The sequence below is a fragment of the Oryctolagus cuniculus genome, chromosome 20 (assembly GCF_051225735.1).
Source record: "Oryctolagus cuniculus isolate XC-2025 breed Fujian yellow rabbit chromosome 20, ASM5122573v1, whole genome shotgun sequence".
NCBI classification, from domain to species: domain Eukaryota; kingdom Metazoa; phylum Chordata; class Mammalia; order Lagomorpha; family Leporidae; genus Oryctolagus; species Oryctolagus cuniculus.
In genome coordinates, this window is record NC_142886.1 from 28,563,813 (window position 1) to 28,578,950 (window position 15,138).

General features: G+C 44.5%; 1 protein-coding gene and 1 non-coding gene across 39 annotated transcripts in view; one reads left to right on the plus strand and one right to left on the minus strand.

The window, feature by feature from the left end:
• Window positions 1–15,138, plus strand: part of NRXN3 (neurexin 3) — a 1,793,247-nt gene that overhangs the window by 164,182 nt on the left and 1,613,927 nt on the right. The gene's annotated exons all lie outside the window — the stretch shown is intronic.
• Window positions 13,255–13,361, minus strand: LOC127484678 (U6 spliceosomal RNA). The gene has a single exon (XR_007911843.1). It is a non-coding gene; the product is annotated as a U6 spliceosomal RNA (small nuclear RNA).

Consider the following 15,138-nt stretch of genomic DNA (forward strand, 5'->3'; position numbering starts at 1 on the left):
GCAGGTAGGCATTGCCCTTCACTGAGATGGGAGTAATTGGGGTAGGGGGTTGGCAATTTAGGGAGAATGAACAGGAGCCTGGTTTGGTCATGTTAAGTCTGACGTCCCAGGACAGATGATGAGGGGACAGTGAGTTCAGTGGAGAGGGTCAGGCTGGAGATATCAGTGTTGGAGTCATCAGCATTGAGCTGATCATTAAAACCAGAGCACTTCCTGGAATCACTCTTGAGTGGAGTTTTCTTTTCTTTGACAGAACTCATATTCCCTAGGGGTAAGTTTGAGTGACATGTCTAGTTTCAGCTCACTGCCACTTCCTGTCTGAGGTTAACACGGGTTGGGTCAGGTGTCTTCCTAGTGGAAGGCCTGTCTTCAAGGAGAATACAAGAGGATTCACCTGGATGCAGAAATAACACATTAGAATGTTTATGTCTGATCTCAAATTGTCTGTGTGTTTGGTTTATAATATACTTGATATGTGGTTATACTTTACAAAGTAAGCATTCATTTACTGAGGATGTATGTTTAAAAGCTTCTTAATAACAAAGTGGGAGATTGAAGACTTTCAGATCATTGCCTGAATGAAGGGGAGTGGGGCACTTGGTTCCATCAGGACCTGCAAGGGGAATGGATAATAAGGGAGTCCTGTTTCTTTATCCCTGTTGGAACAAAATGGGTCCACAGCTTGCCTGTTGTAGATGAGAACCTCATTTAAGATTCCACCAACACTTTCTGATACACCTACTGGGGTCAGACAGAGGATACTTTCACCAACATTATATCCTTATAGCAATGCTGGAATTTGGACCAGAGCATCGTTCCTCTTGAAAGGAACAGGGGGAGTCAACTGGAGTTGGGCACAAGGTGGAGCCTTTGAAGAACCTCCCTTGGTTCCCAGGTGCCCTTCGTGTACATAAACCAGGGAAGATATCATTTCAGCTGCTCTCTGACTTGAACTCGACCCTCATGACATCGAATTTCTGGCTCAAAATTTGCAAGTTCTTTCTCTCCAAATCCCTTTTGAGTTTCAGAAAACACTCTTTTAATATTGAGTCTCATTTGAGATGATAGAAATAATTGGGCAATGTCAAGTGCTGGGCAAAGGCTCCCCTAGGAGGGAAAAAGCCTGTTGCATTCTCTCTCTCTCTCTCTCTCTCTCCCTCTCCCTCTCCCCTCCCCCTCCCTCCCTCCATCCCTCCCTCCATCCCTTTCTCTCTGGTTTTCAGGCTTTTATAGGAAGCTGACGTGCTTCACCCATTGCATGTGGTCAGCACGTCTTTATCATTAATTGTCCTTTCATGGTTTGATCTCTTACTCTTCCAGATAGAAGAGGAAGACCCTGGAGGGCCAGGACTCTGCCTCAGTGGCTTCAGTCTCCCTTCCTGTCGCTCTCACCACTCCTAATTGCTGTTTAAAAATGACTGATTACTAATATCATTAGTTCAAAAGGTTCAGCTATTCAATGAAATAGAATGAGAAGATAAATTAATTAGTTTAAAATAGCTGGGAACCAAAAAGAAGGCAGTTGTAGCCTGCTTCCCACTCTCCTACCTGCCTTTATTTTGCAAAGAGGAAACATTTCAAGAGGCTCTTTGGGGATCCACTGAGGTCTTTGGATCATGGCAAAAATCATTTCAAAGACAGCAGAACTCCCTCTAAGGAAAGCCCTGTCTCCAACTCAATGGAATGTAAATGCAGGAAACACTGAGAAAGGCACAGGCAACCAGGTGAGGCTAATGGGCAAGTGTGTGTGTCCAGAGAGAGCGTCGCTAAGGTAACCAGCACTCCAACTCTGAAGGTTCTGCCTGGGTTCACAAACACCTTCCAACTTTCCTTTTAAAAAGGGATTCCACAAAGTAGATTTAAAAAAAAAAAAAAAAAACAAGCAAACAAACAAAAAAAACCAAAAAACAAAAAGTGCATCAGAGCTGTAAAAGCCCAGAGTATCTCAGAATCACTGGGGTAGCAAATGGAATTCAGATCCCTGGGTTCTGTCATCCCCCTCCCCACTGGGAGTCCTATTCAGTACTTATGGTGTAGGGGCACAGGGGAGCTGCATTTAATATGGTAGTTGATTTGTTTATTTATTTTTGGATGTGGGTGAGGCTAGGGCTGGGTTCCTGACATGGGCTTGATTGTTGTTAATGTGTTAATTGTCCCTTTGCCAGTAACAGTCTTTTCTCACGCTTCCTCGGTTCTCAGTTAACCTACAGTTGTGCCTGCCATCCCAGACTTGAGTTTGAACTGGAAGAAAGCAGACTGCAAAAGATCAATTTATTCAACAATTGTTTACTGAACACCTACTTTGTGCTGGGTGCTGGCAGTTCCAGGTGCTTGGGATCAACAGGGTTGAATTCACCCAAGACCCTTGCAATGGTCTGAATGTAGGTTGCCCTCACAAAAGCTCATGATGGAATTTGGTTCCCAAGGTAATTGTTTTGAGAGTGGAGCCTTGAACAGCTGGTAATTGAGTCTTTATTTATTTATTTATTTATTTGACAGGCAGAGTTAGGGAGAGAGAGAGACAGAGACAGAGGTCTTCCTTCCATTGGTTCATCCCCCAAGTGGCCACTACAGCCAGCGCGCTGTGCCAATCTGAAGCCAGGAGCCAGGTGCTTCTTCCTGGTCTCCCATGTGGGTGCAGGGCCCAAGGACTTGGACCATTCTCCACTGCCTTCCTGGGCCACAGCAGAGAGCTGGACTGGAAGAGGAACAACCAGGACTAGTACCTGGCGCCCCAACCAGAACTAGAACCCGGGGTGCCGGCGCTGCAGGTGGAGGATTAGCCTAGTGAGCCACGGTGCCGGCCGGTAATTGAGTCTTGAAAGGGATTCTTGTCTTTCTCCCAGGAGTTAAGTCTCCTGAGAAAGTGTTCTTGGTCTCCATCATTTACCTCTAGAACTGGTTGGTACAAAGTGAGTTTGGTGCTCTCTCTCCCTCTCTCTCTCTCTTGCTTACTAGCTTGTCATATGACCTCTTCTCTGTCTCTATTGTGCTCCTGCTATGTGATGCCAAGGGGTCCTTACTAGACACTAGCACTAACACTCTTTGGACTGTCTAACCAGCAGAATCGTGAGCCATATAAACTTCTTTTCTTTGTGAAGTATTCAGCCTCAGGTATTTCGCTACAACACAAAGCAGACCACGACAACTCTACTCTCGCACAATGTCTGTTCCAGGCAGCTTCTGGGACAACATCTGTGGTTGCAGTAGGACTCCCTTCACTGCAGCTCTAAGACAGTTCCAGAGCTTCACGTTAGCATATGTGTGCTTGGTGGGTCTTAGACAGAGGTAAGGACCCTCTTGAATGTTAAGACTGAGTGACTTGTCTGAGGTGACTCTTAGTAGTACAGGTGCACAGAGTGAGCTGTCCTTTCCACTCCTGGCATGTTCTCAAGGGTAAATAGCCACATCTGACCACCCCAGACCCCCTGCTGTCTGTTCTCCTGCGAGTGCACTTTTGAAGGAGATGGCTAGGAGACAGTGTCCTGTCTGATACAACACACTGGACTAGGACCATGGCTTTTGCTTGGGCTAAGGCAAGCCATTCAAGCCTGTGGCCTCTCTCTACGTGCAAATTCTGGTGGTGTGGTGTATCAGTCATATAAACGTGTAGGGGTGGTCATTTGGCATAACACAGGAGACATTGCTTGAGATGCCCACATCCCATGTTGGAGTACCGGGGTTCAAGTCCTGGCTCTGCTTCTGGTTTCAGTTTTCTCTCTCTCTCTCTTTCTCTCTCTCTCTCTTTTCTTTCAGAGTGGACAGTGAGAGAGAAAGGTCTTCCTTTGCCGTTGGTTCACCCTCCAATGGCCGCCGTGGCCGGCACACCACACTGATCTGAAGGCAAGAGCCAGGTGCTTCTCCTGGTCTCCCATGGGGTGCAGGGCCCAAGCACTTGGGCCATCCTCCACTGCACTCCCTGGCCATAGCAGAGAGCTGGCCTGGAAGAGGGGCAACCGGGACAGAATCTGGCACCCTGACCAGGACTAGAACCCGGTGTGCCAGCGCCACAAGGCGGAGGATTTAGCGTATTGAGCCACGGCGCTGGCTCTGGTTTCAATTTTCTGATAACTCAGACCCTGGGAGGCAGTAGTGATGACCCAGATGGCTGAGTCATTGATATCCATATGGAGACCTGGATTGAGTTCCCGGCTTCCAGCTTCAACCTGGAACTTTGGAGCATTTCAGGGGAATGAGCCAGCAGTTGGAAAAACTCTCTTTGCATGTCTCTTTTTATCTTATTCAAATAAATAAATAAAAGTGCATTGTCCAGGTCCTACTCCCATTTTCTAAAATTTCTAATTTTCTCAACTTTGGTCTAAGCCTTGACTTTTGTCCAAGCACGTTTAGGTCTGCCTCAGTGGTGTGTTCAGATGTGAAGTTAGAGTTAGCAGTCTTTTTACTTGTTGGGGCTGGTGTCACAAATGCCTTCAGTGTAACAGACATACATAGGAGTGGAGAGCCAAGAGCCCTAAGAACCTGGGAGAGGGCCGACGCCGCAGCTCACTAGGCTAATCCTATGCCTGCGGTGCTGGCACCCCGGGTTCTAGTCCCGGTTGGGGCGCTGGATTCTGTCCCGGTTGCTCCTCTTCCAGTCCAGCTCTCTGCTGTGGCCCGGGAGTGCAGTGGAGGATGGCCCAAGTCCTTGGGCCCTGCACCCACATGGGAGACCAGGAAGAAGCACCTGGCTCCTGGCTTTGGATTGGCACAGCGCGCTGGCTGTAGTGGCCACTTGGGGGATGAACCAATGGAAGGAAGACCTCTGTCTCTCTCTCTCACTATCTATAACTCTCTCTCTGTCTCTCTCTCTCTCACTAATTCTGCCTGGCCAAAACAAAACAAAACAAAACAAAACAAAAAAACCTCGGAGATGGAGGGCTTGCTGGTTGAACAGGGAAAAATGCATAACCTCCCTGCCCTTGACCTTGAGCTCAGAGATACCACTGGTTTTCATACCCTCCAAATTCTGTGTTCCTGGAACAAAGTGCCACTCATCCCTTCTAGTTATGGATTGTATTTGTCTTATTTTCATTCCTATAATGAAATACCAGAGGCTACATACTGTGTAAAGAAAAGAGGTTTATTTTGACTGTGGTTATGGAGGTCCAAGGCTGAGGGACTGTACCCGGTGATGGCCTTGCTGCTGGCAGAGTCCTGAGGGGGTGGAGAGCCTCACATGGCAAGAGATGGGGCAACCTGCAGAACTGCTCCTTCTGCTCTCTCTCCCTCTTCTTAGAAAGCCACCCGTGTTCACTTCTTGGTGCTCCAGCCTGAAGATATTAATCCTAATCACCTCCCCAAAGCCCCATCTTTAAACCTCACAGTCAGATTAAATTTCTCCTCTTTTGCTACCTCACTGTGGGGATTAGATGTCAAAACAGGAGCCCCGGAGGGACACAGACATATCCAGACCATCGCTTGCCCAAGTCTTGTTGGGTTGTAAGTACCAGGGGCACAGAAGAGGCAGTAGTGGCTCTGAGAGAAAGGGGAGTTAATAGGGACAGCATGAGCAGAAGGGAACACACAGCAAACTAAGCGGTTCAGGGAGTAATAAAGAAAATACTCACCTGGGCTGAGGGACAGGCTCCTGCCTCCATCAGTGGATGGGGCTGAGGGACTCATTAGCCAGTGGTAGCTATGTACCTGTGCACAGGGCTCACTCAGGGGTCTTGCAGGTGGTCTAAGCTTATGTTTTGGGTGGAGTCCTAGAAATTTTCTTTAAGCATTAGGTTCTAAATAAAGCATTCTGTAGCATCCTATTGATTCTACTCTCCTGAGGCCCAGCAAAGGCCAGGTGTTCAGTGCTGATAGGATTCTCCCAAGTGGTTGGGACCATTATATTTCACACTTCTGTTGTTTAGAGAATCCGAGGAGAAATAGAAGAATAAAAAACTGGGGAGAGGGGACAATGGAGCAGGTAGGAGGGTGGGGTTACAGTCCAAGTCCCAGATCCTGAGCTCATTAATGACCTAGCTTAGGCTGTCCTGGTGCACGATGAGCTCAGAGGAGCTGGGAGGAAGGAGGGCTGGGGGTGGAGGAGTGGGGTGGATGGAAAGTAGGGTGTGGCTGTTGTGTGTTCCTCTCTGTTCCTGAGTGATGAGGTTGTCACTGCTAGGATTGAGCCAGACGTGTCTGCCCCTGAAGAACAACTCATCCCCAGTGGAAAAATGTTGCCCATAGAGGTATCTGTGACTCCCGTCATTAGCAGGGAGCTGGATTGGAAGCAGAACAGCTGGACTCACCCAGCACTTCCCTGATGTGGGATGTGAGTGTTCCAAGGAGCACCTTCACCTGCTTGCCATGATGCCTGCCCCCAGGGCTTTTACATTTGAGGGAACTGCAGGAAGTTCTTTGTGGGCTGACGTTGTGGTGTAGCAGGTTAAGCCTCTGACTGCGACACCAGTATCTTTTTGGGTGCTGGTTTGAGACTCAGGTGTTCCACTTCTGTCCAGCTCCCTAATGCATCTGGGAAAGAAGCAGAGTGCTTGGGCCCCTGCACCCACCTGGGAGACCTGGAGGAAGCTCTGGGCTCCTGGTTTCAGCCTGGTCCAGTCCCACTCATTGAGGCTATTTGGACAGTGAAATAGCAGATGGAAGATCTCTCTATCTCTCCTCCTCTCTCTGTAACTCTGCCTTTCAAATAAATTAATTAATTAATTAAGGCTGGCACTGTCATGTAGTAAGCTAAGCCTTCGCCTGAGGCCTTGGCATCACATAAGGGCACCTGTTCCTGTCCCGGCTGTTCCTTTTCTGACCCAGCTCTCTGCTATGGCCTGGGAAAGCAGTAGAAGATGGCCCAAGTGCTTTGGCCCCTGCACCCATGTGGGAGACCTGAAAGAAGTTCCTGGCTCTGGATCAGCCCAGCTCTGGCTGTTGCAGCCATTTGGGGAGTGAACCAGTGGATGGAAGACATTCTCTCTGTCTCTCCCTCTGTCTAACGCTGACTCTCAAATAAATAAATAAATCTTAAGGAAAAAAAGAAAATTCTGGGGAAAATGGAATTAAAAGCTAGATTTTTTGCAGAACAAAAGATTTTTGAAACCCATGCATTTTTTATACCATGCAATTTCTATGAACTTACTGAAGATCCCATGTATATTATAACAGGGAAAGCCAGTATTGTTTTTCCATTTTCACAGATGGAGAAATGGAGCCTCAGAAAGGGTAAGCATCTTGTCCAAAGCTAATCAGCAGATGGGATATAAACTTAGGCCATATTACTGCACACTCTGGTCTTTGCATCATTCCATAGCATTGAAACAGGCAGACCTAATCAGTTGCAACAAGGCGAGAGACCAAGCCCCTGAAGAGGTGGTGTGTGTGTGGAACTGACTATGTTTGGTAGTATGAGGTGGGAGGGGTGTCAGAAGACCTTGGTTCATCTCATCTTTGACACAGGGTTCTTCCAACCACGGATGTGAACAGAAAACAGGATTTTGGGGTGGGGTGGACAAATGAAACTGCCAGAGTATTTAGAATTCCAACTGTGTGGGTTAAGAAGGCATTGGCTCTTAAAAAAAAACTTTTATTTAATAAATATAAATTTTGAAAGTAAAACTTTTGGATTATAGAGGCTTATTCCTCCATAACCTCCCTCCCACCCACAACCATCCCATCTCCCACTCCCTCTCCCATCCCATTCTTCATCAAGATTCATTTTCAATTATCTTTATATACAGAAGATCAACTTAGTAAATATTAAGTAAAGATTTCAACAGTTTGCAACCACACAGATACACAAAGTATAAAGTACTGTTTGAGTACTAGTTTTACTGTTAATTTGCATAGTACAACACATTAAGGACAGAGATCCTACATGGGGAAGTAAATGCACAGTGACTCCTGTTGCTGATTTAACAATTGACACTCTTATTTATGAAGGCAGTGATCACCCGAGGCTCTTGTCATGAGCTACCAAGGCTATGGAAGCCTCTTGAGTTCACAAACTCCGACCTTATTTAGACAAGGCCATAATCAAAGCGGAAGTTCTCTGCTCCCTTCAGAGAAAGGTACCTCCTTCTTTGATAGCTTGTTCTTTCCACTGGGATCTCACTCACAGAGATCTTCAATTTAGGTGTTTGCTTGTTTGTTTGTTTTGGTCACAGGGTCTTGGCTTTCCATGCCAGAGAAACTCTCATGGGCTTTTTAGCTGTATTTGAAAGGCATTGGCTCTTTAAAGATAGAGAGAGGTTCCTAGTTGACCCCTGGCGTGTCCATGTGTGGGCCTCTTTAGTGGATTTCCTGGACTCTGGGTTCCAGGTAAAGGTAGATATCTTTGTGCTGCTGAGTGGCCCCAACATTAGTGCCAGGGACTGGTTTAATGAGGATTACAAGGGGCAGGTGCTCTGGAGTCCCTGGAGGAGGAAAATATAGGAGAGCAACAAGAAGAAATGTCCTATGGCAAAGAAGGGGAAGAAAACACAAAGAGAGGTGGGAAGAGAGATTTTAGACTCTCCCTCTTAATCCAGAAGCTTCAGTCACTACGAGGACAGCACATGCTTGGCTGATAGCTCCAATTGGTGGAGGCAGGAAGAGGTGATAAAACAGTGTTGATCTAAATGTAGAGAGCAGGTCTCATCAGATGAGTTGTGTAGGTCCCTGGGAGAGAAGCATGCCTTGGAAATACCAGCTCATCCGAAGCTTGCTTTGCAGCCTCAAGCCCAAAGAGGAGCTGAGAACACCAGCCACCAACTAGTCAGGCAACAAAACTTTCTCCTCCAGAATGGTGAGTGGAGGAGGGGAGGCTGCCTCTTGCCTCTCCCCAAGAGGGCCAGGACAGCCTTTGTCAGGCCATCTTTGAAGACTGATGTTTTCTTTGCCAGGTGCCGCTGTACAGGAAGAGATTCTTGGCAGAGAGGCCACATGTTTACTTTGTTTTTTATTTTTATTTATTTTTTTATTTTTTGACAGGCAGAGTGGACAGTGAGAGAGAGAGACAGAGAGAAAGGTCTTCCTTTTGCCATTGATTCACCCTCCAATGGCCGCCATGGCTGGCGCGCTGCGGCCGGCACACTGCGCTGGTCCGAAGGCAGGAGCCAGGTGCTTCTCCTGGTCTCCCATGGGGTGCAGGGCCCAAGCACTTGGGCCATCCTCCACTGCACTCCCTGGCCACAGCAGAGAGCTGGCCTGGAAGAGCGGCAACCGGGACAGAATCCGGTACCCGACCGGGACTAGAACCCGGTGTGCTGGTGCTGCAAGGTGGAGGATTAGCCTAGTGAGCCGTGGCACTGGCCTACGTGTTTACTTTGAGTATTAGAAATATATGAGTTATCTGTTGATTCATAACCAGACAACAGCAACAATTTATTTCTCATGATACTGTTTGGTCATGATACTGTTTGGTCATGATACTGTTTGGTCATGATACTGACCAAACAGTGCACCCCCTGTGCTGTTGCTGGGGTCACTCGTACAACTATATTTATGTAGGCTGGGCTGGGTCAGGCAGGTTGCTCTTCACATCCGAGACCTCGTTGCTGAGTGGAGGTGGAGCCCCTTGTTGCTCCTCATCTTCTGGGGATTCTCTATGGACTCCTGAAACCAGTGGGGAAGCCTGGGCTTCCTCTGGGAGTGGCAGCCAGGTTCCAAAGGAATGTCCTGGATCCATAAGGGCAAGTCCTACAACACACGGAATTTCTTCTGCCAGTTCCCATTGTTAAGGCAAGTCTGAAGTTCTGGCCAGATTCATGGAGAGGGGAAATACGCTGTACCTCTAGATGAGAGGGACAGCATGTGCACACAGGCCTGGATAGTTTGTAAAATCCCCTTATAGCAATGCCTCTCAAACTTTTAATATGTCCAAGAATCTCCTGGGACCTTTTTTCTTCTGTTTTTTTTTTTTTTTTAACTTTTATTTAATGAATATAAATTTCCAAAGTACAGCTTATGGATTACGTTGGCTTCCCCCCCACAATGACTTCCCTCCCACCCGCAACCCTCCCCTTTCCCGCTCTCTCTCCCCTTCCATTCATATCAAGATTCATTTTCAATTTTCTTTATATACAGAAGATCAGTTTAGTGTATATTAAGTAAAGATTTCAACAGTTTGCACCCACATAGAAACACAAAGTGAAAAATACTGTTTGAGTACTCGTTATAGCATTAAATCTCAATGTACAGCACATTAAGGACAGAGATCCTACGTGGGGAAGTAAGTGCACAGTGACTCCTGTTGTTGACTTAACAAATTGACATTCTTGTTTATGGCATCAGTAATCACCCTAGGCTCTTGTCATGAGTTTCCAAGGCTATGGAAGCCTTTTGAGTTCACTGACTCTGATCATATTTAGACAAGGTCGTAGTCAGAGTGGAAGTTCTCTCCTTCCTTCAGAGAAAGGTACCTCCTTCTTTGATGACCTGTTCTTTCCACTGGGATCTCACTCGCGGAGATCTTTCATTTAGGTCATTTTTTTTTTTTTTTTGCCAGAGTGTCTTGGCTTTCCATGCCTGAAATACTCGCATGGGCTTTTCAGCTGGATCCGCATGCCTTAAGGACTGATTCTGAGGCCAGAGTGCTGTTTAGGACATCTGCCATTCTATGAGTCTGCTGTGTATCTCGATTCCCATGTTGGATCGTTCTCTCCCTTTTTTATTCTATCAGTTAGTATTTGCAGACACTAGTCTTGTTTATGTGATACCTTTGGATCTTAGTCCTATCATTATGATCAATTGTGAACAGAAATTGATCACTTGGACTAGTGAGATGGCATTGGTACATGCCACCTTGATGGGATTGAATTGGAATCCCCTGGTATGTTTCTAACTCTACCATTTGGGGCAAGTCAGCTTGAGCATGTCCCAAATTGCACATCTCTTCCCTCTCTTATTCCCACTTTTATATTTAACAGTGATTATTTTTCAGTTAAGTTTCAACACTTAAGAATAACTGTGTATTGATTACAGTATTCAACCAAAAGTATTAAGTAGAACAAACAAAAAAAATACTAAGAGGGATAACATATTAAGTTGTTCATCAACAGTCAGGGTGAGGGCTGATCAAGTCACTGTTTCTCATAGTGTTCATTTCACTTTAACAGGTTTCCTTTTTGGTGCTCGGTTAGTTGTCACTGATCAGGGAGAACATATGATATTTGTCCCTTTGGGACTGGCTTAGTTCACTCAGCATGATGTTTTCCAGATTCCTCCATCTTGTTGCAAATGACCGGGTTTCATTGTTTTTGACTGCTGTATAGTATTCTATAGAGTACATGTCCCATAATTTCTTTATCCAGTCTACTGTTGATGGGCATTTGGTTCCAGGTCATAGCTATTGTGAATTGAGCTGCAATAAACATTAATGTGTATACAGCTTTTTTGTTTGCCAATTTCATTTCCTTTGGGTAAATTCCAAGGAGTGGTATGGCTGGGTTGTATAGTAGGGTTATATTCAGGTTTCTGAGGAATCTCCAGATTGACTTCCATAGTGGCTTAAACCAGTTTGTATTCCCACCAACAGTGGGTTAGTCTCCCTTTTTCTCCACATCCTCTCCAGCATCTATTGTTGGTAGATTTCTGAATGTGAGCCATTCTAACTGGGGTGAGGTGAAACCTCATTGTGGTTTTGATTTGCATTTCCTGATTGCTAGTGATCTTGAACATTTTTTCATGTGTCTGTTGGCCATTTGGATTTCCTCTTTTGAAAAATGTCTATTGAGGTCCTTGGCCCATCTCTTAAGTGGGTTGTTTGTTTTGATCTTGTGGAGTTTCTTGATTTCTTTGTAGATTCTGGTTATTAACCCTTTATCTGTTGCATGGTTTGCAAATTTTTTTCCCATTCTGTCGGTTGCCTCTTCACTTTCCTGTTTCTTTAGAAGTACAGAAACTTCTCAATTTGATGCAATCCAAAATGTTAATTTTGGCTTTGACTTCCTGTGCTTCTGGGGTATTTTCCAAGAAGTCTTTGCCAGTACCTATATCTTGCAGGGTTTTTCCAATGCTCTGTAATAATTTGATAGTGTCAGGTCATAGATTTAAGTCTTTAATCCATGTTGAGTGAATTTTTGTGTAAGGTGAAAGGTAGAGGTCTTGCTTCATGATTCTGCACATGGAAATCCAATTTTCCCAGCACCATTTATTGAATAGACTGTCCTTACTCCAGGGATTGGCTTTGGATCCTTGATCAAATATGAGTTGGCTGTAGATATTTGGATTGATTTCTGGTGTTTCAATTCTGTTCCATTGGTCTATCCATCTGTTTCTGTACCAGTACCATGCTGTTTTGATAACAACTGCCCTGTAGTATGTCCTGAAATCTGGTATCATGATGCCTCCAGCTTTGTTTTTGTTGTACAAGATTGCTTTAGCTATTCAAGGTCTCCTGTGTCTCCATATGAATTTCAGCATCATTTTTTTCCAGATCTGAGAAGAAGGTCTTCGGTATCTTGATTGGAATTGCATTGAATCTATAAATTGCTTATGGGAGAATGGACATTTTGATGATGTTGATTCTTCCAATCCATGAGCATGGAAGATTTTTCCATTTTTTGGTATCCTCTTCTTTTTCTTTCTTTAAGGTTTTGTAATTCTCATCGTAGAGATCTTTAACATCCTTGGTTAAGTTTATTCCAAGGTATTTGATTGTTTTTGTAGCTATTGTGAATGGGATTGATCTTAGAAGTTCTTCCTCAGCCGTGGCATTGCCTGTGTATACAAAGGCTGTTGATTTTTGTGCATTGATTTTATATCCTGCTACTTTGCCAAACTCTTCTATGAGTTCCAATAGTCTCTTAGTAGAGTTCTTTGGGTCCCTAAATAAAGAATCATATCATCTGCAAAGAAGGATAGTTTGAGTTCTTCCTTCCCAATTTGTATCCCTTTAATTTCTTTTTCTTGCCTAATAGCTCTGGCTAAAAGTTCCAGAACTATATTGAATGGCAGTGGTGAGAGTGGGCATCCCTGTCTGGTCTGGTACCAGATCCATTTGGGCTATAGTGTCGTTTAAATCTACTGTCTCCTTGTTGATCTTCTGTCCTGTTGATCTCTCTATTTCTGAGAGTGGAGTATTGAAGTCCCCCAGTACTATTGTATTGGGGTCTAAGTCTCCCTTTAAGTCCCTTAACAAATCTTTTAAATAAACTGGTGCCCTGTAATTAGGTGCATATACATTGATAATCATTATATCTTCCTGTTGAATTGATCACTTAATCATTATATAATGCCCCTCTTTGTCTCTCCTAACAGTTTTTGTGTTAAAGTTTATGTTGTCCGATATTAAGTTGGCTATGCCCGCTCTTTTTTCTTTCTTTTTTTTTTTTTTTAAATATGGAACGCTTCATGAATTTGCGTATCATCCTTGCGCAGGGGCCATGCTAATCTTCTCTGTATCGTTCCAATTTTAGTATATGTGCTGCCGAAGCGAGCACCCGCTCTTTTTTCATTTCTGTTGGCATGGTATATATTTTTCCAGCCTTTCACTTTCAGTCTGTATGCATCTTTGTTGAAAAGATGTGTTTCTTGTAAGCAGCAAATAGATGGGTTTTGTTCCTTAACCCAATCAGCCAATCAGTGTCTTTTAACTGGACAGTTCAGGCCATTAACATTCAATGTAACTATTGATAAGTAGTAACTTTGCCCTGCCATTTGCCAAAGATATTTTCTAACATATGTTTTGAACTTCCTGTGATCTTTTGCTGTGAGGTTTCCTTCGTTTACCTTCTTTCATATTGATGACTGTGTTTCTGTGTGTAACACATCTTTAAAGCATCTTTTGCAGGGCTGGACAAGTGGTGACACATTCTTTCAATTTCTGTTTGCTGTGAAAGGTCTTTATTTCACCTTCGTTCACAAATGAGAGCTTTGCAGGATATAATATTCTGGGCTGGCAGTTTTCCTCTCTTAGTACCTGGGCTATATCTCGCCATTCCCTCCTAGCTTGTAGGGTTTCTGATGAGAGTCAGCTGTGAGTCTGATTGGAGATCCTCTGAGAGTAGTCTGAAGTTTCTCTCTTGCACATTTTAGAATCTTTTCTTTATGTTTCACTGCGGTGAGTTTAATTACAACGTGTCGTGGTGAGGATCTCTTTTGATCATGTTTATTAGGGGTTCTATGAGCTTCCTGTACTAGGATGTCTCTGTCCTTCTTCAAACCTGGGAAGTTTTCTGCTAGTATCTCACTAAAAAGGCCTCCTAATCCTTTCTCCCCTCCATGACTTCAGGAACTCCTAGAACCTGAATGTTGGGTTTTTTAATAGTATCCTGAAGATTCCCGACAATATTTTTTAGATTTCTAATTTCCTCTTCTTTTCTTTGGTTTGACTGTATATTTTCCTGTTCTCTGTCTTCCAAGTCCAATATTCTCTCTTCTGCTTCACCCATTCTGTTTTTAAGGTTCTCTAATGTGTTTGTCATTTGATGTATTGAATTCTTCATTTCATTATGATTTCTCGTCACTATCACAGTTTCATGTTCTACTAGTTGTTTTATTTCATTTTGATTCCTCCTTAATATTTCATTTTCGTGAGAGAGATTTTCAATCTTGTCCATTAAGGATTTCTGTAGTTCAAGAATTTTTTTGTGAACTTCTTAATATTCTGATCAATTTTTTGAGATCTGTTTCTTTAATTTCTTCTATCTCATCATCTTCATAATCTTGAATTGGGGTGTCTGTTTTATTTGGGGGCGTCATAGTGTCTTCCTTGTTCTTGTTACCTCAGTTTCTGCATTTGTTGTTTGGCATATTGGAGGTATTCTTTGGTTTCTTCGGTATGGTGTTTTTTCTCGTTATACTGTGACTCTAGATTAAGTGGACTGTCTGCTTTTGATGGATCCTTAGAGGCTGTGATGGGTGTGGCCAGAGAGCTCTGTTTGGTTCTTCAAGGTTAAGGGTGTGCCAAAGGTGACTCACCCAGATTGTTCTCTCGCTCGTTCTCTCTCTCTCTCTCTCTCTCTCTCTCTCTCTTTTTTTTTGACTCAGTTGGGAAGTAATTCCACACAGCTGAGTGGAATTGAGGGTAGTTGTATGAAATCTGGCTCCTGTGGGTATTCGTCTGCTTATCCCTGGGACCACACAGAGTTTATGCAGCCCTCATTGTGGTCTCAAATTTCTCCGCAGTCTCTCACCAGGTTGCCCAGGTTACCGAGTTTGTGTACCCGGTGAGTTCCACCCCCCCCCCCCCGATTTTCACAGTCTCAGTTCGTTAGC